The sequence below is a fragment of the Puma concolor genome, chromosome E1 (genome assembly GCF_028749965.1).
Source record: "Puma concolor isolate L17-30 chromosome E1, mPumCon1.1.hap2, whole genome shotgun sequence".
In the NCBI taxonomy this organism is placed as follows: Eukaryota; Metazoa; Chordata; class Mammalia; order Carnivora; family Felidae; genus Puma; species Puma concolor.
This window is the reverse complement of record NC_141680.1, coordinates 41,208,464-41,232,666: the sequence shown is the minus strand read 5'-3', so window position 1 is coordinate 41,232,666 and position 24,203 is coordinate 41,208,464. Positions and strand designations below refer to the sequence as shown.

The 24,203-nt window shown below is 41.3% G+C and overlaps 1 long non-coding RNA gene and 1 pseudogene across 11 annotated transcripts in view; one reads left to right on the top strand and one right to left on the bottom strand.

Moving 5' to 3' along the window:
• LOC147574350 (uncharacterized) overlaps nt 1-24,203 on the bottom strand; it is a 280,815-nt gene that overhangs the window by 238,168 nt on the left and 18,444 nt on the right. For all 11 annotated transcript variants that reach the window (XR_015244162.1, XR_015244163.1, XR_015244154.1 and 8 more), the window contains one exon: nt 23,387-23,425. This is a non-coding gene — a long non-coding RNA (uncharacterized LOC147574350). The remainder of the gene's footprint in view (nt 1-23,386; nt 23,426-24,203) is intronic.
• LOC147574351 (U2 spliceosomal RNA) lies at nt 387-522 on the top strand (annotated as a pseudogene).

Genomic DNA, 24,203 nt, shown 5'->3' with positions numbered 1-24,203 from the left:
CTGAGATGAAGATGGCAAGGTTGGAGATTAAGTTAAGAAGATTCTTTTAGAGAGGTGCCTGGATGGCTCAGTCAGTTAAGCATCCGACTTCAGCTCAGATCATGAGCTCACAGTTGGTGGGTTCGAGCCCCATATCGGGCTCTATGCTGACAGTGCAGAGCCTGCTTGGGATTCTCCCTCTGCCTCTCTCGGCCCCTCCCCTACTTGTGCTCTCACTCTAAATACATACATACATACATACATACATACAGATTCTTGGTGCAGCGCCAGCCTGGGATTCTCGATTTCTGCCCCTGCCCCATTCACATGCACCCACATGCGTGTTCTCTTTCTCTCAAAATAAATGCACTTTTAGAAAAAGATTCTTTTAGAAGTTCTGTCCTTTTATCGCTTCTCGGCCTTTTGGCTAAGATCAAGTGTAGAAGTTCTGTCCTTTTTACATCAGCCAATCAAGGTTACAGCAAAATTACATTACCCATGATGGGGGAGAACAGTTGTCCTATTCTTTTTCTAGGACCTTCTTTCATTCAGTCATGAAACACTTACGGAACCCTTACAATATACAAGACTGGAGACTCAAAGGTGAATATGATAAGATCTTTGCCTGGATGAGCTCACAATTAGAGGGCAGAGATACACCTCTACCAGAAATGGTGATACAGAGAGATAAGGCAGATAGAAGTTCAAAGGACACATGGACGAAGAAGTGAACAGTTTGTCAGGGGGCAACTAATTGCTTCATACAGAAATCAACCAGGCAGAGAAGGGGAAAAGGAAACAGAGGAAACACATGTGAAAGAACACGAGGCTGTAAACAAACATTGCTCTGACGTCCCTTCTCCTATCTGGCGCCATTGAGGCCGAGGGTGGGGTTTTCATTGGGGTGGATCAGACCCATGAGTCAATAACAGGTGTCATGTTCTGGGTTGTGGCAGCAGGTGGCCAAAGTTTAAGCCTGAGTAGATGGGGGTTCAATCTGGGTTGCCAAATTCGAAACCCTAAAAGGGAAATAAGAGCAGGACTTAACGATTAAGAGCCTGGGCCCTGAAGCCAGACTGGGTTCAAATCCCGGCTCTGCCACTTCATAGTAAGTAACCTAATCCCTGTGCACTTTAGTTTCCCCATCCATCATTGAAGTGGGTGGGTTTTGTGGAGATGAAATGAGGTAACATACATAAAACACTAGAAGCTGTCCCTGGCACCTAACAAGTACTCAATACGTGCACTCTATTATTATTTAGTGTATGGAACCCATATGGGGCACAGCAACTAGGGGAACTGATGAACAAGGAGTGTCATGGGGAGCAGAAGGGAGAGGCAGGAGTCACGCAAGCCTGGAGGAATTCTAGCCCTGAGTGCAAAAACCCACGGAAGGTTATTATGCCATTATAGCTGACCTGCTTCAGCATGCAGCTTTCTGAAGTCACACTCCTTTTAATATTTGCTAGTGGTTTCCAGTGCTCCATTTATCTCCATATTATGCATAGCAATTCCACTCTCGGCCTAGCCCTCACCCACCACAACACATCCTGGGAGAACTTCACCTTTTAGACCCAAAGAAATGACCAAAGTCTTTTCCTGAACAAGGTCCACAGCCTCCAAGTAGTAGATGATATCCCTTTTCTGGTACACAACAGTGGCTGCAAGTAGTACTACTCTTTCAAATAACATCTGTTTTCCTTATAACTACATCTGCACTGTGTGCGACTCAAAGGAGAAAGGAGTTTTGCACAAGGATAAACCCAGTGGGCTGTTCCTAGCTACCATCATAGTTTTTCAGCACTCCTTTCCTTTCAAAGCATTTTCTCCTCTGGGCTCCCATGGACAACACCTCACTTGCCATTTTTTTCTCAGATCCTTCTTTGTGACCTCTGAATGCTGGCCACGTCTTTCTGTCCTCTCTCTCTACACTCATTCCCTGGGTGATCTTAACTAATCCTGTGGCTTTAAAATAGCTATCTATAGACTTACTGTGGTGGTCATTTCACAATATACACAAATATTGAATCATTATGTTGTGTATTTGAAATGAGTAAATACTGTGTGTCAATTACACCTCATTAAAAGAATAAAGTAATCTTCTATGCATTGATTGCTTCTTGCAGTAGCCTCCAAGATGGCCCCAATGATTCCCACCTCCTGGTACTCCTGTCCCTGTATACAGTCCCCTCCAACAATGAATAGAGTAGACCTACTGAAGAAGTGATCGTGTGTGATTTCCAAGGCTAGGCCACAAAAAGCATTTCAATTCTGGCTGGGTCTCTTGGATTATTCACTCTGGGGGAAGTCAGCTGGACTTAAAGTTATATTGGTGGGGGGGGGGGGGGAGCTACTGAAAAAAAAATCAGTGATATCACAAAATTGCCCACATAAGCGCCAATGGCTAGGATCTCATGGAATAGTCATCAAGTCCAAAATAGCAGTCCTATTCTGGTAATATTTCAGAATATTCTACAGTCTTCAGTTGGCAAAGGGTGCATTAGGTTTATATTTAAGTTCACTCTGCCCCATTCTCACTGCTAAGAAGTGCAATTAGCACAGCATCCTTATCACAAGATTCCAGCCCTCATTCACAAGACCACAAGCCCTAATTCAACACAGATGTAAAAGGTCCTTTTGGACTCAGCAATTAATGAATTGCAGAAGTGAGAGGTCTGTCTTTAAGGAAAATAAAGGGAAAATAGCTTACAAGACAAAACCCAAGTACAAGATCAGACAACAAAAGACAAGCATATTGTTCATGATCATTTTAAAATCTAAAACCTCGCCAATTAAAATGTTTACTTTTTATATCCTTTGGTTGTATGTACAGGCTACAGAAAGATCTGGAAAGTATTGTATATACTAATGTATATTAGTATATTGTATGTATATATGCATATTGTTACAGTGGTTATCTTCTAGAAATTACCAAGGACTCAGAAGACAGTTATATTTTTTCTTATGTACATTTCTTAAAATGCTTAACAAAGAGCATGTATAACTCTGATAATTAGGGAAAACAATAACTTTTAGTTATCCAGAACAAATAGGTTTGCAAGTAGGTCACAGTAGAAGGGAACCATCTAGAAAACAACCCTGGGTTGCCAAAGTAGTCAATTCTTTTAGGCTTTGTAAGAGTGCCACCTACTGGAATCTCAGGAACTGAACTTTTAAAAAACTAACACCGCTTTTCAAGCCACTTGAGGTATGTTTGATACTAGAAAGTTTACTTTTCAAAAAAGAGAGAGGGGCACACGGGTGGTGCAGTTGGTTAAGCACCCAACTCTTGATCTCAGCTCAGGTCATGGTCTCACAGTTCGTGAGTTCAAGTCCTGCATCAGGCTCTGCAGTTAGGTTGCAGAGCCTGCTTGGGGTTCTGTCTCTACTTCTCTCTGACCCTCCCCCATGTGTGCTCTCTCTCTCTCTCTCCCTCTCAAAATAAATAAACTTAAAAACATTTTTTTAGTAAATAAGTAAAACATAAAAAAGAGATAAAGAAAAGAAAAAAAGGCAAACTATCAACTTAATAAATGAAAACATTCTTATTTAAATAACAAATGGCATTAATTTCCAGAAAGTCCACCAGTAAGGAGGCAAGTTGTCTTAAGGCATAAAGAAGAAAGCTAGTAATTATTCAGAGTTTAGACAACTAGAGAGACAATCTGAACTACTCAAGCTTTTAAAAACATACTCAAACATCAACTGAAAATTTATTCACATAGCTGAGAAAGTGACTTTTTATAGGCTAGTGAATGTTTAAGTTTTGGGACTGGATCTAAGATTTAAATAACATTTAACATTAGTATCATAAACTCAAAATCAAAGTGAAAAATATTAATGTCCTAACTGACTCTTTATCCTATGCTGCTTCCCTGGCTGAACCTGGCTGGTCAGATTATATACATTTCAGTTGTCAGCGTGGAACGTGCATCCTAAAGTTATATATATACAACAAGTTTCTGCTGAGAAAAATATATCCATTTTGGAGTATTTCATTTATTTGTCAATACCATGGGATTTTTTTAAAAAAAAGTCATTAGAGCTGCAGTTTCATATTTCAAATGAACAGAGCTGCAAATACAACTTTTTTTTTAACCGGTCAAAGTATAATTTTTCATTTTTTAAACAATGATCAACTGGTACATTTATGTATGTGAGACACCACATATTCATTTATTTGTGTATTCATTCATTCATTCATCCAGTATTTATTCAGCACCAACTATATGTAAGTCTATACATATTCTACTGAAAATAACCAGTTATGGGGGCACCTGGGTGGCCTAGTCAGCTAAGCATCGATTCTTGATTTCAGCTCAAGCCATGATCTCACAGTTCACGAGATCAAGCACCATGTCAGTCTCCACCTAAAAGGGCAGAGACTGCTTGGGATTCTCTCCCTCCCTCACTCTCTGCCTCTCCCCCACTTATGTGTATGCACATAATTAATTAATTAATTAATTAATTAAAAAAAAGAAACAGCTTTTATGGATGTAAATACATGAAGATAAATACATGATAGTTTCATACATTATTCTCCTTTGTTGCATTGGTGCAAATAGAATAAGACAAGTTGTTGTCATTTTTCATTGGCAAGTGTCCTTTCTCCAGACACAGTAAATTTGATTATTTAACAAAAGTGTGAGGAGGCTTCATCGATTCCTTTTGGAAGATATGTTACGTCTTCATTCATTTTTAGGAGTTTTTGAAGTTTTTAAGAGGGGCAACTCATACTGTTCAAAAGGTATTTTCAGGGCATTTTTTTAAGACTGTATTTTTTTTTTATATATGAAATTTATTGTCAAATTGGTTTCCATACAACACCCAGTGCTCATCCCAAAAGGTGCCCTCCTCAATACCCATCACCCACCCTCTCCTCCCTCCCACCCCCCATCAACCCTTAGTTTGCTCTCAGTTCTCAACAGTCTCTTATGCTTGGCTCTCTCCCACTCTAACCTCTTTTTTTTTTTTTCCTTCCCCTCTCCCATGGGTTCCTGTTAAGTTTCTCAGGATCCACAAAAGAGTGAAACCATATGGTATCTGTCTTTCTCTGTATGGCTTATTTCACTTAGCATCACACTCTCCAGTTCCATCCACGTTGCTACAAAAGGCCATATTTCATTTTTTCTCATTGCCACGTAGTATTCCATTGTGTATATAAACCACAATTTCTTTATCCATTCATCAGTTGATGGACATTTAGGCTCTTTCCATAATTTGGCTATTGTTGAGAGTGCTGCTATGAACATTGGGGTACAAGTGCCCCTATGCATCAGTACTCCTGTGTCCCTTGGATAAATTCCTAGCAGTGCTATTGCTGGGTCATAAGGTAGGTCTATTTTTAATTTTCTGAGGAACCTCCACACTGCTTTCCAGAGCGGCTGCACCAATTTGCATTCCCACCAACAGTGCAAGAGGGTTCCCGTTTCTCCACATCCTCTCCAGCATCTATAGTCTCCTGATTTGTTCATTTTGGCCACTCTGACTGGCGTGAGGTGATACCTGAGTGTGGTTTTGATTTGTATTTCCCTGATAAGGAGCGACGCTGAACATCTTTTCATGTGCCTGTTGGCCATCCGGATGTCTTCTTTAGAGAAGTGTCTATTCATGTTTTCTGCCCATTTCTTCACTGGGTTATTTGCTTTTCGGGTGTGGAGTTTGGTGAGCTCTTTATAGATTTTGGATACTGGCCCTTTGTCCGATATGTCATTTGCAAATATCTTTTCCCATTCCGTTGGTTGCCTTTTAGTTTTGTTGGTTGTTTCCTTTGCTGTGCAGAAGCTTTTTATCTTCATAAGGTCCCAGTAATTCACTTTTGCTTTTAATTCCCTTGCCTTTGGGGATGTGTCGAGTAAGAGATTGCTACGGCTGAGGTCAGAGAGGTCTTTTCCTGCTTTCTCCTCTAAGGTTTTGATGGTTTCCTGTCTCACATTCAGGTCCTTTATCCATTTTGAGTTTATTTTTGTGAATGGTGTGAGAAAGTGGTCTAGTTTCAACCTTCTGCATGTTGCTATCCAGTTCTCCCAGCACCATTTGTTAAAGAGACTGTCTTTTTTCCATTGGATGTTCTTTCCTGCTTTGTCAAAGATGAGTTGGCCATACGTTTGTGGGTCTAGTTCTGGGGTTTCTATTCTATTCCATTGGTCTATGTGTCTGTTTTTGTGCCAATACCATGCTGTCTTGATGATGACAGCTTTGTAGTAGAGGCTAAAGTCTGGGATTGTGATGCCTCCTGCTTTGGTCTTCTTCTTCAAAATTACTTTGGCTATTCGGGCCCTTTTGTTGTTCCATATGAATTTTAGGATTGCTTGTTCTAGTTTCGAGAAGAATGCTGGTGCAATTTTGATTGGGATTGCATTGAATATGTAGATAGCTTTGGGTAGTATTGACATTTTGACAATATTTATTCTTCCAATCCATGAGCAGGGAATGTCTTTCCATTTCTTTAAATCTTCTTCAATTACCTTCATAAGCTTTCTATAGTTTTCAGCATACAGATCCTTTACATCTTTGGTTAGATTTATTCCTAGGTATTTTATGCTTCTTGGTGCAATTGTGAATGGGATCAGTTTCTTTATTTGTCTTTCTGTTGCTTCATTATTAGTGTATAAGAATGCAACTGATTTCTGTACATTGATTTTGTACCCTGCAACTTTGCTGAATTCATGTATCAGTTCTAGCAGACTTTTGGTGGAGTCTATCGGATTTTCCATGTATAATATCATGTCATCTGCAAAAAGCGAAAGCTTGACTTCATCTTTGCCAATTTTGATGCCTTTGATTTCCTTTTGTTGTCTGATTGCTGATGCTAGAACTTCCAGCACTATGTTAAACAACAGCGGTGAGAGTGGGCATCCCTGTCGTGTTCCTGATCTCAGGGAAAAAGCTCTCAGTTTTTCCCCGTTGAGGATGATGTTAGCTGTGGGCTTTTCATAAATGGCTTTTATGATCTTTAAATATGTTCCTTCTATCCCGACTTTCTCAAGGGTTTTTATTAAGAAAGGGTGCTGGATTTTGTCAAAGGCCTTTTCTGCATCGATTGACAGGATCATATGGTTTTTCTCTTTTTTTTTGTTAATGTGATGTATCACGTTGATTGATTTGCGAATGTTGAACCAGCCCTGCATCCCAGGAATGAATCCCACTTGATCATGGTGAATAATTCTTTTTATATGCCGTTGAATTCGGTTTGCTAGTATCTTATTGAGAATTTTTGCATCCATATTCATCAGGGATATTGGCCTGTAGTTCTCTTTTTTTACTGGGTCTCTGTCTGGTTTGGGAATCAAAGTAATACTGGCTTCATAGAATGAGTCTGGAAGTTTTCCTTCCCTTTCTATTTCTTGGAATAGCTTGAGAAGGATAGGTATTATCTCTGCTTTAAACGTCTGGTAGAACTCCCCTGGGAAGCCATCTGGTCCTGGACTCTTATTTGTTGGGAGATTTTTGATAACCGATTCAATTTCTTCGCTCGTTATGGGTCTGTTCAAGCTTTCTATTTCCTCCTGATTGAGTTTTGGAAGAGTGTGGGTGTTCAGGAATTTGTCCATTTCTTCCAGGTTGTCCAATTTGTTGGCATATAATTTTTCATAGTATTCCCTGATAATTGTTTGTATCTCTGAGGGATTGGTTGTAATAATTCCATTTTCATTCCTGATTTTATCTATTTGGGTCATCTCCCTTTTCTTTTTGAGAAGCCTGGCTAGAGGTTTGTCAATTTTGTTTATTTTTTCAAAAAACCAACTCTTGGTTTCGTTGATCTGCTCTACAGTTTTTTTAGATTCTATATTGTTTATTTCTGCTCTGATCTTTATTATTTCTCTTCTTCTGCTGGGTTTAGGCTGCCTTTGCTGTTCTGCTTCTATTTCCTTTAGGTGTGCTGTTAGATTTTGTATTTGGGATTTTTCTTGTTTCTTGAGATAGGCCTGGATTGCAGTGTATTTTCCTCTCAGGACTGCCTTCGCTGCGTCCCAAAGCGTTTGGATTGTTGTATTTTCATTTTCGTTTGTTTCCATATATTTTTTAATTTCTTCTCTAATTGCCTGGTTGACCCACTCATTCGTTAGTAGGGTGTTCTTTAACCTCCATGCTTTTGGAGGTTTTCCAGACTTTTTTCTGTGGTTGATTTCAAGCTTCATAGCATTGTGGTCTGAAAGTATGCATGGTATGATTTCAATTCTTGTAAACTTATGAAGGGCTGTTTTGTGACCCAGTATGTGATCTATCTTGGAGAATGTTCCATGTGCACTCGAGAAGAAAGTATATTCTGTTGCTTTGGGATGCAGAGTTCTAAATATATCTGTCAAGTTAAGACTGTATTTTTAAGTAATCTTTACACCCAACATGAAGCTCTAAGTCACAACCTCGAGATCAAGAGTTGCACAGTCCACTGACTGAGCCAGCCAGGCACCACAGCGTATTTTTTTAAATTAGGATACTTTTAAATATTTAATTACATTTTACATTACATTTTTCGTTATATAAAAGTACCTCCAAGGTACGTTAAGATGTTTTCACTGGGCACCCATTTTATACAACTTCATGTGCTGATTCTGGAAGGACAGGGTAAGTTTACTGTTAAACTTCCCTATCTTATCTAATAAGTAACTGAGTAGGCTGATAAATAATAAGGTAAATTTTCATCATGGTTTTTTAAAAAACAAACAAACATATACAATCAGCATCAATCAAGAGATAATCCTGGAACCAAGACTACAGAATTGGATCCAGACTAACAGAGGATTCATTATCAGTAGTGCTACAGATAAAGCAGAACAATGAAGTCTAGTTTCCCCGGTCTCACTGGTCAGAGGCTGAGGGTGAGGAAAAGTCATCCGAGGGGGGCGGGGAGGAAGGTGGGAGAAGCTGGTTCAGTTCCCCAGAGGAGTCTTCAGTGGGAGACCTCCTTCCCCTATGGGACTCAGGAAGGTGTTTTGACAGCTTGTAGGGCTGGAAGGAGCAAGAACTGAGTGCTAACCAGTGGGAAGATGAGAACTGCTCTAGGGGAAGGAAGGTCTCAGCAGGGAGGGGAGCCCAATGAACATTTTAGTCATCATTATCATCATCATCTGTCACCTCCGGGGTACACAGTGAAAAGCTGCATGACAGAGGAAATCATCGCTGATGAGATAAAGGACAATATAATACTGTAATTCCCCAGACACAAAGCTAAAGGGACAGATTACACAATTCTTTCCCGATTTGTCCAGATGGAGGTTGTTTGGCTGCATTTTCCAAAGGTCTGGCATCCGGGAAACCTAGTCACATAAAACTAAGTTCCAAAAACACATGATATGCACCATAAAACACCTGCTATATAAACATATGTCCAAACGTTTTATATCATCACTTCTCTGTTCAGAATGCGTGTGGGTCATTTATGTTTGGTTGAGACAAAAGAATCACTAAATAAGGGTCATTTTAATGAATTTATACATTTGCATCAAAATGTACTTTGCCTAAACAAGCCAAGAGAAGTTATTCCATCAGTGTTGGTGTAAAACCCCTTCTGTTGTAACTTCTTAACTAGGTTGAGCTCCGTGTCTCCTGAGTCCACCGGTTTATTTATTCATTAAACAAATATTCTGAGCACATCCTAGCTGTATCAGACATTTTACTCCTAAATATCTATGATCTAGTTTCTTTCCTGCATCCCCACCACCACCACCACCCCGTCCAGGCCACTGCCCATCGCCCCCTCGCCTAAAAACCATACAGCTTCCACTTGCTTCCACCTCCTTCCACTGTTCACCCCGCCACAGCTAGGGAGGGACTGTTTTGAAAACACAAACCTCACCCTATCACCCTGTTGCTTAACACCCCTTAGGCTTCCTATAGTCCTTGGAATAAAGACCAAAATCCAACAAGGTCTGGCCTGGCCCCCTTTCTCTTCTCTCAAATTGTGTGCCTCCCCCTGCCTTTCCTTTATACTTCACCTCCCTTACTGGCCTAGTTTAGCTTTTCTACACCCTGCTCCTTCCCACAGGCTCTCCCTCTTTGCCTAGAATGTGCTTCCTCTCCATTTCAGCCTGGCTAACTCCTATTCACCTGTCAGGTTTGAATTCAGAGGTCACCTCTGAAAAATCTTGATTAGTCTCTCCCCTCCCCCTCCCCCCACCAATCACATCAGGTTCTCCCATTACATACTCTCATAGTATACTGTAGTCTTCTTATGTATTAATTTTGACAACTACTGAATTAATGCCTGCTTCTCCCACTGTGAAGTCTCTAAGGTCTCTATTGTTTTGCCTTCCACTATAGCCCTGGTGTCCAGCCCACTACATAAAACAGCCCAATGCATAGGAGAAAAATCAGTATTTGCTGAATCTGTGTGAATGGAATTGTGTACAGTGCCAAACTACTCAATTAAAGCTGAAACAACGTTATTGTCATATCCCCAGGGCTTAGCATAGGGCTACCACATAAGAGGTACTCAATAAACATTTGTTGCATGAATACTGAAAAGGGTTGATATATTTCTTCTATTACTTTATTGAAACATTCAACATATTTTACTCTATTTATTAACTCTAAAATTCTCCAGCACTTATCTTTGGAAAGGCAGACTAAACAAACCCAAATTTATCAATGTACAGCAGCTAAGCAGAGTCCATCACATAGGAGGCATTAAAAGGATGCTCTGCAGGATTATTTACAATAGCCAGGATACAGAAGCAATCCAGTGTCCATCAACAGATGAATGCACAAAGATGTGGTGTGTATGTGTGTGTGTGTGTGTGTGTGTGTGTGTGTGTGTGTGTGATGGAATATTAGTCAGCCATAAAAAAGAATCTTGCAATCTGCAACATCCCCTCTAGGATGGACCCAGAGGGTAGAGGGCATAATGGTAAATGAAATAAGTCTGCCAGAGAAAAACAAATACTGTACGATTTCACCCATATTTGGAATTTAAGAAACAAACAAGCAAACAAAGAAAAAAGAAACAAACAAAAAAATAGACTCAAATACAGAGAACAATCTAGTGGTTCCCAGAGGGGAGATGGATAGGATAATGGGTGAAATAGATAAAGAGGATTATCTTGATGAGCACTGAGAAATGTACAGAATTGTTGAATCATTATATTGTATATCTGAAACTAAGAGAACACTGTATATTAATTATACATACATACATACATAATAGGATGCTTTGAATAGATTTAATTTAAATCTATTCATTTTGGTTGCTTTATTTTTTTTTAAATGTGTAAGTCACATGGAAATGAATTTCACTTACTCACTCCTTAAATCTTACTTAAATAATTATGATATCAGGGACTAAAACACCATTAAAATGTTGTTTGCATTTTACTGAGAATTTTGTTGAATTAAATTAATATTTCCAGAGAACCTTTAAGATACTTGACACTTTGTGGAAACATAACTTTTTTATCTAAAATGCACAAATTCTCACTTGGTAATTTCACAAGGCCTATTTATACCAATCATATTGCTCAACAGACAGTATCTGATGACTCAGTAGAAAGTGATCTTCAGTTTCAATAAAGCAGTCCTTTAATTAATGATGCTTTTTTTTTTTAACGAAATTAACCTGAGGACTTTTTCCCATATATCTAAAGAGTCCCAGGAGTTGTTTTCACAAAATAGAGTACCTCGGTTTCTATGAAGTCTTTATAAGTAGAAACAAAACAAAACAAAACAAAACTGTGTCCATTAAAATTCACTTACATAAGTAGCCTCAGACTTCTTATTCATCAGTAGAGTGTGCTTAATAAACAGGCAATCAATTCACTACGGATACAAAACTGAGTTAACTTAAAGCAACTAATGGAAGACAGATTAGCTTTCCGTGAAAAAACTGAGACTAAAACCTTAATACTCCCGGCAGTCTAGACCAAAATAGAATGTTTTCCTCCTTCATTAATCAAGGTGCTTTATCTAAAGTAGATTTTTTCTCTCAATCAAATATTTACTGGGCATTACAGAAGTAGCTATGAGCAAACATAGACATATATGCAAATAACATTACCTTGGGGTATAAAGACACCTGCCTAGACCAGAAAGAAAATGCAGATGAGGTGCTACAGAAGTTTGGTGGAGGGAGAGAATACATTGGGCTGGAGCACGAGAACCAGGGCCACTCTTACGGCACAAAAAGCATTTGGGCAGAGACTTGATGGACATATAAAATCTCAATGTATGGTGTTAAATGGAAGTGGGTAGGCAGAACAGAACCAAAGAACATGGAATGCTTTCTTGGAATGCTTTCCCACAAGATTAAGTGACCTTCTTCTGAGAACCCTATATTCTTTGACCATGGTGGTCTGAGCTTTGTTTATAGAAGATGAGTTTGCGTGTCTGATTCCTCTTCAAAGGCAGGGCCGTGTATTATTGGCCATCCAGAAATACATTACCAGTACTTAATATAGCATCTCACAGAATGTAGGTATACCAAATACATGTTGGTTGAAGTGATGTTTAGAAACATCGCATTCGGGGGGCGCCTGGGTGGCGCAGTCGGTTAAGTGTCCGACTTCAGCCAGGTCACGATCTCGCGGTCCGTGAGTTCGAGCCCCGCGTCAGGCTCTGGGCTGATGGCTCGGAGCCTGGAGCCTGTTTCCGATGCTGTGTCTCCCTCTCTCTCTGCCCCTCCCCCGTTCATGCTCTGTTTCTCTCTGTCCCAAAAATAAATAAAAAACGTTTAAAAAAAATTAAAAAAAAAAAAGAAACATCGCATTCGGGGGGCGCCTGGGTGGCTCAGTTGGTTAAGTGTCCAACTCTTGGTTTTGGCTCAGGTTATGATCTCATGGTTTGTGAGTTTGAGCCCCACATCAGGCTCTGCACTGACAGCATGGAGCCTGCTTAGGATTCTCTCTTTCTCCCTCTCTCACTGCCCTCCCCCACTTGTGCTCTCTCTCAAAATAAATAAACTTTAAAAAGGAAAATAAAATAAGATAAAATAAAATAAAATAAAATAAAATGAAACATCACATTCAGTTTATACATTGTCAAGATGATCGAAAAATTCAGGGGAAAAGACTGGCTGAAATCCATTGAAAACTATTAGTCAAGCCCATCATTTGGCATAGTTTAAAATAAAACATATGTTGACTGAATTTTTCATTTTGGCATCAATTATGCTGTCACACAAGTATGGCTCTAGTTTATGAGTCACTCAAAATTCTTTAAGCTGGGAATAATAATACAGTGTATTTTAATCACTATATTACAGAAGTGAGGCCATAGGAAAACAAAGTCAACAATACTGCAAAGTGCCCACTGATCAATTTTTGTTAGGAAGAATGTCCCAGTCAGGAGTGCTATAACAGCAACACCTAACAATTGAACAACCCAGAAGAAAAAATATGAATTGTCAGGGAAATTCTGCTTTGAGTGAATTAAAAATCTAATGCGTATTATTAGGTTTTGCAATAGCTCATGTTGTAATACTGAATTGTGATTTTAACTGAAGGAGGAAGATAATTATAGCTTAGGAGCCAACTAGCTAATCAACACCATAATCAGAAATGTCTAAAGTGACAAACCTTGGCCCCACACCCAAGAGGGTGAACCCAAAATGTAAGTGAAACAAGTTTCCATTACAAATATGTTGTACAAATATGTACAAATATGCCCAATACCTGAGCCATCTTGAAACCCAGGTGGGGGACAGGGGGAGGTGAGGGTGTTATATTACTAATGACTAATTACTAAATTTAAATAATTTCTATATTTATAGGAAAACAAGAAATTCTGTGCTGGATTCTATCTCTGGAAGCACTGTTATGCTGGAGACTGATGCAATGGAATAAAACACAGTTAGCATGCATTCCTTAAAAAAATAATCCTTTAACTAACACTAGACACCAAAAAAAACAGAAGAAGTTTGATCAGTCCTACAGATTTAGAAGTGATTCAAGTAATGGCAACCTAGATGATAATGGAAATGAAAACCATGTCCTTCAAGGAGCAATTGAATGAACGGTGACGACTCAGCTTAGAAAATAAAAGATTTAGGAGGGTAGAGTAACACTCTTCAAATATCCAAGAGACTCCAAAGGTAAGCTCTATGTTGGCAGAGGGCAAGCTATATTCTCTGTGGCAGACTTCAGCTCAACATAATGAGAGAGTTTTTAGTAGTTAGGGCAGCTCAGAAATGGAATGCCCGGTGAGATAATGAGCTACACTTCACTAGAAACATTTGAGTAGAGATGGGAGATCTTTGATTAAGGGAGTTCTGCTTGGTGTTGAGTATCATTAACAAGAGAAGCAAGAAGGAAACTAACATTTTTGAGTACCTACCATTTGCAAGACACTTTGCACATGTCATCTACATTGGCAGTCTCAAACTTGCAAATTGTATGTTATTTCTCAGATGAGGACACTAAGACCCAGACATGTTAAGTAACCCGTCACACACCCAGTAAGAGGCAAAGTGAGGACTTGAACTCTGGGAAAAACATCTAAGGTCCCTCACAAATTCTGTCCTGGTTGACACCTTGATGGTGAATGTGACAGTGGTCTAGATAATTCCATTCTGATAATTCCTGTCCATCTATCTAGTCTGGTATTATTTCCATCAGAGTATCTAGAGACTTCTGGTCAGAGAACATATTAGCTTTCCCCCATGACGTCAAACTCAAAAACTAAGCCACCTCTTAGATCCTTTCCAGGTGAATTCTGGAATTTGATGACCAGAATGCTGAAGAGCTCATCTAAACTAGAAAGGGCAGAGAGTTTTAGCTCACATGGATCCAATCTAGGTGACTGATTGTGGCTTCTTGGATTAAGGTCATTAATAAGAGTTCCAAAGCCAGTGCAGGTTCAGCAGGAAGGAGTGTTGTTTTCAATTAGTAATGTCTGCCATGGCTATAGGACAGAAGAGCGGCAGCAAGAATATTTTGTGTCTATCATCTCTAATCTACACATTTCCTAAGCCTTTTTCTATTTTTCATCATAAATTCTTGAGTGGATACAAGCTCCATGTTATTTTACCAACTGTTGAAAGTAATGTTTCCTGCTATTATTCCTAAAACCACTAGTGGAGGGTTCCGGAATACATAATGAGGCAGACAGAGGCCACCCGCAAGACTGATTATCAAAGAGCTTCCTTAAAAATATAAATTAGAACTACGGAAAGCTTACCGTCGTCCAGAATCTGTTCCTTTCAGCCTTTCATGTCCAGAAACTGGACTTCACCGGTATAGTCAGAGGTAACGTGGAATTTCGTGAAGACTTACGACAACTGAATTCGCACAATAATAATGTACAGATTAGAATGCCAGACAATTAGGCAACAATAAGCAACATGTCTTTCCAGGTGTTCAAGGCCTCTTTCAGAACACTCACTTTACTGCTATAGGTATACTTGACAGGGTGAAACAGGAAATTGCTGCGTAAGCTCAGAACTCAAGAAGTTAATAGAAGACTTGAGGGACATTTCCTCTGGATCTCACTGAGGCCAAGTAAGATATCTCTGCTACTCATTAGGCAACTGCCCTATAGTGGCTGTATTGACTGTGTGCCCAAATTCAGCACTGCTCTCCCTAAGATGAGGCCAAAAGAACCTTCTTTGAATCCCCCCTTTATATTTCCTGCTGACCACACTCCTTACCCAGTTGTTGGCCCTGGGAAATATATATTTTGGTTTTATTAGTTCAGTTAGGAAGGCAACTATATTCCCTTTTCTCCCAAGTTCATGGGGATACTTCGCTGTCACATCCATATTTACAGCTGTGACTACCTCTTTCAAGTATCAAAGGGCAACCCCTTGGTTCACTGTACATAAGAATGAAGCCTTATCATTCTAAAAGTACAAAGGAGAATGATACCTTCCAGGCTCCGTGCACATTTGCCACAGTGACTCTTCTAAAACATAGAATTTTTTCAGTCATGTTTTTAATGATACCACAGATCTGTTCTTTAAAAGTTCTTGGTGATGAGGTTTAAATTAATCATCCAACAGGTCATTTCCTATACCAATGAGGCTGCCCTGTGTCTTGGATCACTATTTCTTTTTTTAATTTTTTTAATGTTTATTTTTGAGAGAGAGAGAGACAGAGTGTGAGCAGGGAAAGGGGAAAGGACAGAGAGCGAGGGAGACACAGAATCCGAAGCAGGCTCCAGGCTCTGACCTGTCAGCACAGAGCCCAACATGGGGCTCGAACTCACAAACCGTGAGATCATGACCTGAGCTGAAGTTGGACACAGCCGACTGAGCCACCCAGGCACCCCCTTCTTGGATCACTATTCTTTCTTTCATTAAGTGTTTTATTTTAATTCTAGTAGAGTTAACATGCAATGTTCTATGAGTTTCAGGTGTATAATACAGTGATTCAACAGGATCGCTATTATTTCCTTTTTTAAAAAAGTTTATTTATTTTGAGAGAGAGAGAGAGAGAGAGAGAGAGAGAGCACACGTGAGAGAGCGCACACAGGGAGGGGCAGAGAGAGAGAGGGACAGAGAGAGGATCCCAAGCAGGCTCCGCACTGACGTCAAAGAGCCTGACACGAGGCTTGACCTCATGAACCATGAGATCATGACCTGAACTGAAATCAAGAGTCAAATCAGACGCTTAACCAACTGAGCCACCCAGGTGCCCTCGATCACTATTATTTCTGACTACTCGTTCCTTCCAGATACCTAAGTGCTACTTCGCTTCTTGGTTGCCTGAGCGTTCTCCTTTTCTTGCTTTCCAAGAAGCCCTAAAGAGTTACAAAATTCTACTTGCTCCTGTTTTCAAGTGCATTCCACACCCAATAATCTTCAGTCCACCCTCGCTTCCTCCCTCACCATTCTTTTGTCTTCTATGCCCACTCGGGATGCTGCAGCAATACAAGACACAGATGGCTTTGTTCCATCTCTACCTTTTCTTCCCTAATGACGGGCAGTCTGGCTCTGGGCCCTGAATTGTCCAGGAAATCCTTGCTTTCAGATCTCTAAGGATCTTGTGGCAATATCATGAACATTGTTCTAGCCCTCATTTTCCCTGGAGATTTTCAAACTCAAGACATGGAAAAACCTTTGGGAGGTTCTAGAAACTCCACCAGGTGAATCATTTGTGCTTCAATCCATGCTGTGATTTCCTGGGGTTTCCTCACCATTCAGCCTTAACCTTCTGCTCTTCTCTCCCTTAAAAACCTCAGTTGTTCTCATGGCTTCAACTATCACCCCAATATGGATGCTACCTGGCTTTGTGCACTCTCCTCAATTCTTCTCTTAATTTCTGTTTTAAAGGAAATTAACATTTTCCTTTCATTTGAGCACACGGTCATGTTATATAATCAACAAACTATAGGGGCGCCTGGGTGGCTCAGTCGGTTAAACGGCCGACTTCGGCTCAGGTCATGATCTCGCGGTCGGTGAGTTTGAGCCCCGTGTCGAGCTCTGTGCTGACAGCTCAGAGCCTGGAGCCTGTTTCAGATTCTGTGTCTCCCTCTCTCTGACCCTCCCCTGTTCATGCTCTGTCTCTCTCTGTCTCAAAAATAAACAAGCAAACAAACAAACTATAAAGACTGAGAATATGTATGTATTTTAGTTAGGAACTTTGAGAGAACTCACTTCCCAGTACTTATATGGTCTTTTCAGAATCCCAAACAGCCAAATTGAAAAGTGACTTTGCAGTCCTAATCCTACTTGACATCTCTGAACTACTGAAATCCTCCATGTTGTTGACCACTCCACCTTCTTGAAATTCTCCTCTCCCTTGGCTTTCTTGAAACTTCTGTGTTCTAGTTCTCTCCTTTTTGAGTGTTACCTTTCAACCTCTTCTGTTTCTCCTTAAATATTACAGTTTCTCAAGGCTTTATCCTTGGTCCTCATCTCTATGGATTCTATGAAATCTCATCCAGTTTCATGACTGCTCTTTTGCCAATAACTTCCAAACCTAGCCACAGTTTCTGAATCCCAGACCCACACTGAAACTGCCCTTGAAGTATCTGTACCTGGATGTTGACAGGCGCTTCACCCCTAATCCTCCCTATCCTGAGCTCATTATCTTTCCCACAAGACCTGCTCCTCCTTTGCATTCCCACATCAGCTAATGGCACGTCTCAAAGTCCAAAACTGGAAACCTTCTGCCATTTGACACTCCCTCCTTCTCCTTCCTCACCCCAAAACTAAGCAATAATCAAATGCAACCATTTCTATCTTCTATCTTCCCATTCTTTCCACCCCACTGCTACTTTCTTGAAGCTCTCATCGTCTCTTCCCCTTCCCCCAGACTCTTGCAAATCCTATCTCCTCTCCCTGCCTCCGGTTTCCCTGTGATCCATCTAGTACACGGGCAACAATGTTATCGTTCTTAAAATTAGGATCATGTTCGTCCCCTGCGCAGCAACCTTTGTTGGTCCACCCCCTGACTATGGGACCAAGTCCAAATTCCTTAGCATGGTATTAAAGGCCCTTCCCCAACTGATTTCCAATCTTATCTCTTGGAAATCACTCATACAAACTTTATGCCCAGCCAAACCAAACGTTTCAGTTCTTCAAATAGGTCATGCATATTTACATCTCCTGTATACCCACTCGTCCCTCCACCTTGAAATTCTCCCCCCACTCATTTTTTTATAAGTGGCATCTCCCTCTATCCTCAGGGGACTGGCTTCTCTTCCTTGGTGCTTCATATGCTGTACATAAATCTGTATTATTAAAATCATCCTATTTTGTAATTATTTGTGTCTTATCCCCTGCCCTCTGCCTCCCAAGATACGGTTTCTTTGAGAGCAAGGACCACATCTTACTTACCTTTACATTTCAGAACCCCATACTTCTGGTATATAGTATATATTCAGTGATAACTTGCACAAAAATGGGGAAATCAGAGCCAAAGTGCCTGACCCTTCCCCACAGAAGGTGAAGGGAAAGGCCTAGAGACAAAAAACAAAACAAAACAAAACAAAACAACACCTCTTTACCTTCTTTTCTGCTTCAGCTGATCTAACGGTCAGTTGTACTAACTGAAAGAATACAAAAAAGTCCTTTCTGCAGAATTTTTATCACTACAAAGCCTGAAATTCCACTTAGGTAAAAGGTACATTTTTTTAACGTAAATAGTTTTGGTGAACGCCTCTCCACTCCTACCCACCTTTGTCAGTAAGTCACACCTTAGATGAATGAGACTAACCAGATGGTTATCCGACTGGTACCTATTCCCACAGCAGGGTTGAAAGTCTCGAAGCAAAGGAGGCCAAAACAGGGGAATGGGGCACGTCAAGGGAGGGCCAAGGAAGCTGGGGTGTGGCTCTACCATGCTAGGGAGCCCGGACACACAGCAGCTGGAGGGGGACGGCTGCCGGGAGGAAGTGGGCAGCAAAACCGAGATCCAAATTCAGTGATGGGAACTTTGGTAGGGACTTGTTCTTCTGGTCCTCCCCAGAGATGGGGGAAACACCCTCTCTCACACTCAGCAAAAGCAGCCCCACCTCTGAGGCAGGCTTGGCTTTTCAGGAGAAGAACTCACCTTCCATTGTTACTTCACTCCTGCTAACCCTTGCAACTCACCGAAGTATTGTTCCCACCTACTGCCCCCATTATCCTGCCTTTCATCTAGCGAAGAGGCGGCGGCGAGGAAGACAGGGGTGAGCCGGTTTCTGCAGTCCCAAAACATCTTCTATTATCTGAGAACTTCTCTTTCTTCCTACCTTGCTTGGGGCATCAAGCAGGGTTTCTAAGAGGAAGACTGGAAGAAAGAAGCCAGAGTGCTTCCACAGAACAAACATAATGTGTATCCAGGAATGTTTTCAGTCCTGTGAAACCTGGATCAACAGACCTTAAAGAAACTAAAAGCCAAGAGCTGTCTGTGAGGATGCCCCACTCATACTGAATGTGACTTTTGTGGGGACCTCTGTAAACTAGCCTCCAAAGCACCCCGGTTCCTATCTTCCAAGCTCTGTTCCCTGTTTTCCTTTGATTCTACAGTAATTTTTTTTTTTTTATTTATCTTGTGAGAGAAAGAGAGAAAGAGAGAGAGAGAGAGAGAAACAGTGAGCAGGGGAGGGGCAGAGAGAGAATCCCAAGCAGGCTCTGCTCCACGTCAGCAGAGAGCCTAGCGCAGGGCTTGAACTCACAAACTGTGAGATTAGAACCTGAGCTGAAATCAAGAGTCAGAGGCTTAACGGACTGAGCCACCCAGGCACCCCGGTTTACTTTGATTCTAGAAGCCCTTGACACTCTTGCATTGAATTCCCCCGCTTAATGTGACCAGTCTGTTTCTGATGGCCATGCCTGCCTACACTGTGAACCCCACCTGGATCCTCCTGCACAGATGCTAACTCCATCCCCCACTCCCCACACTGTGTGCATACATCTCCCACTGCATACCAGTAAGCTCTGCTCTCCACCTAGCATTATGCTAAGTGTCAAGAAAGAAACATGAATAACGTATGGTCTCTACCTTCAAAGAGCCTATACTTTGATAAGCATGTATTTCATGGTATTGCAATTATTCACTTTCCCATTAACCTCCTGGAGGGTAAGGACTTTATATAAGCCTTACCAATCAGTAGAATCTGAGCAGGAAAGAGCTGGAACACGCGAATTGGGAAAAACTGAGGAGAAGCTAATACAAGGACTATTTGCAGAAGTGTGGACACAGCGTACAGAAACCAGTAGCTATGGTTACTCCCATACCCAAAGAGAAAAAGGAAAGTGACTCAGAAAGAGAAAGTCCTATAAAGAGGGTCCCCTTGAAAGGAGTCGTAGCTTTTTATGAAAGGCCACACCCAACCAGTAGAGGCCAGGGGAATAAATACCTCAAACTCATTCTCCTCCCTCTCTTCCCCCCGTTTACTGATTGGGTCCCCACTACGCCAACTAATGAAAGCCAGGGGGCAGCAATCCTTCTGGAGCAGGAGAGCAGGAGGAGAAAGATGGCAAGTGGATCTGGAGGGGCAAATGGCTTTGTAGGGTCGGCACTCGGTACACGTTTGCTAAATTCGATTATCACTACCACATATACACAGACCATTTCTAGGTTCACTTTTCCCATTTTATTAGTTCTCAAGTAGCTACAGTAGTGTTTCAGTTGACAGTTTTCCTGATATGTATAAGTGTTAACTCTCCCTCTCCGCTACAGAAATATATATACTAACATTAAAGAGACAATTGTCCTAAAAAAAAGGCAATTGTCTTCAATCTAACTTCCCAGTAATCAGTTCCACTCTGGACACCCTGATGAAGGCTGAGATTCTTCTGTCTTTCTGTGCATTTCCACCCCCTCCATTCTGTGCACGTAAGTGTAACAAAATCATGGGCCCTCGGGGTCTGAGACGCTGACACGGAGAAGGCCGAACAATCCCCATGCACTCTGGAGATGGGGTGCGATGAGGTGGAGATCATGGCACAAGGGAGTGGGGTGGCACAGAGCTGCCACGTGCAGACATTTGGGATGCTGAGGACAGACAAGGAGATACGAAAAGAAGTGCCAGCAAGAAAGTCTGAAGGAGAGGTGACTTCCAGAAATTCAGAGCAGACTATGGGAGCAGAACTCTGAGAAATGGGCATGGAAGCAGGGAGAGTTCTGTGCGTAGAGTAAGAACTAAGAAAGTTTGTGCCTTCTCTTCAGGCTACCCCCCCCCCCCACTCCACACACACACATTCTGACAGATTAAATCACATGTTTGTTTCAAGGCTGCCCTTTTAAGTGTGAAACTGCTTTCAACAGATTTCTGCCCAAAATAACCTCTCTTCTCCTTACCAAGAACTGCAATTCCTATCACGGGAAACAATCTCTCACTTCACAATTGAAGAACAAGTTCAGAATGCATATGCTAGAGCACCTGGAACAGCATGGTAAATAGGGTGCTCTATTTCTCTTTTTGTAAATGAACACTATCATATCTCTTCCTTGGAAAAGGGAGTTAAAACACGAGAAAGCCCATGGCTTCCGATGAAGGGCAGAGAGATTTCAACCCAGAGAAGGGTGAAGAAGGAAGAGAGTAAAGACGCCAATGACGAACACCAACAACTCCACAGTTGGGTACAAAGGCACCCATAAGCAGTCTGAGATGTGTGTGGGTATCCAAAATCAATGCATGCTCAGAAGCTGGACTTAGGAGGAACTCAGATCCAGAGGCATGCATGATATCTGTCAAAAACCTAAGGCCCATAACTGTCCCATGAGCATCCCTGGCACATACTTGAGCATTCAGTCAGTATGCCTTAAGTGAATGTGTGACAGAAGTACGGTTATGAGTTTTAAAGACCACTCTGGACTAAAGTGAGGGAGCAGGGGGAAGAAGAGGGTAAGGGAGAGAATGAGCATTTATTGAGTGACTACTGTGTACCAGGCACTAATACTTGTTTCTCATTTGCTTTCCCAACATCTTCTGGAAGGTGTACAGATGAGGAAACTGAGACTCAAAGAAGATAAGTAACTTTTATCCAGGCTGGAAAACAGTGAACCAGGACTCAAACACCCATCTGTCTGACTCCAAAGCATATACACTACTCCACACAGACTCCCTGGAAAGAGACTGGTTGTTGGCTTGCAAAGCTACACCAAAAAGAGAGAAACCTGAGCTAGGCTCAAGAGCATGGGAATGATAGAAAATATAGGGTCAGAGGGAAACAAAGATTTTTCAGCGAGATGCATGCCTGCAGAGTTTCAATAAAAAATGACCTTTCATCACGGTTCAAAACGCAGGGTCATGAAATGATCTGTTTTTCCCACCCTCACATAGTTTCCTGTCGTATGTAGCCAACTCCCTGGGAGGCACCACTTGCACCTATATGGCCCATCAATCTCTAGATTAAGGAGTAAAGGGGCGCCTGGGTGGCTGTTGGTTAGTAAGCGTCCAACTTCGGCTCAGGTCATGATCTCACGGTTCAGGAGTTCGAGCCCTGTGTCGGGCTCTGTGCTGACAGCTCAGAGCCTGGAGCCTGCTTCAGATTCTGCATCTCCCTCTCTCTCTGCCCCTCCCCCACTCACACTCTGTCTCTGTCTCTCAAAAATAAGTAAATAAACATTAAAAAAAACTTTTAACTAAGGGGTAGAGAGATTAAGCTGACCACCCAAAAAACTATATATTTTTTAAAAACTGCTCATAAAAGATGATGTAATGTGATAGTGTTACATAACATAAAGCTCTACGATGGTCTCCACAGTGCACTGACTGAGGCTATACTTTGACCTCAGACTTCTGTTACAATTGCAGACAATGGCTTATTCCTCTGGGCTCTGACAGCATAGTCACAGTGGCTATGGGTCTGTTAAGGCCTCAGGGGAAACTATGGCATTGTAGGGGGCTCAGAGAGTTAGGGGGCCTTCTGGTGTACTTTCTGGTGTTGGGGTTGGGAGGCTGGGTGCTGGAACAGGGTAGAGTAGCATGAGTGCCGGACCCAATGGGAGCCATGTAAAATGCTGGTAGCTCTGATGATGGTGGCCTTCTCTCAAGTAACACAAGGGAAAACGTGTGGAATTTAAACCACGGCATGGTCTCCTACCTTGACAACGTGCATCACCCGGAAAACACCAACGCTGACCTTGAATTAAAAATAAAAACATGGGGGCGCCTGGGTGGCGCAGTCGGTTAAGCGTCCGACTTCAGCCAGGTCACGATCTCGCGGTCCGTGAGTTCGAGCCCCGCGTCAGGCTCTGGGCTGATGGCTCAGAGCCTGGAGCCTGTTTCCGATTCTGTGTCTCCCTCTCTCTCTGCCCCTCCCTCGTTCATGCTCTGTCTCTCTCTGTCCCAAAAATAAATAAACGTTGAAAAAAAAAATTTTTAAAAATAAAAACATGGTATGAGAATTTTGGAAAAAAGAACATTAATGGTCAACCTCAAGACTATAGCAAATACTACACCACCATTGAGGACCTTAAAACTCAGATAAGTTGTCTTACGTATAAATAACTTTTCTTTCCTGGATAACGTACATTATATCACATAAATTAATGCATTTAATTTAAACATAAAAATATCTGGGGGCACCTGGGTGGCTCAGTCAGTTAAGCGTCAGCCTTCAGCTCAGGTCACGATCCCACGGTTCACCAGTTTGAGCCCAACATCAGGCTCTGTATTGACAGCTCAGATTCAGTCTCCCTCTCTATCTGCCCCTCCCCTATTTGTACTCTGTCTATCTCTGTCTCAAAAATAAACATTTAAAAAATTAAATAAATAAACATAAAAATATCTAATGTGCATAAAAATATAAAATTTCCTGATGACACTCATTTGAAAGAGCATTGACTTATTTTTCTGTATTTCAGAAGTTGTAAAAGAAAATATATTTAGCTGAAAAGTTCTATAACAATTCTAGAAAG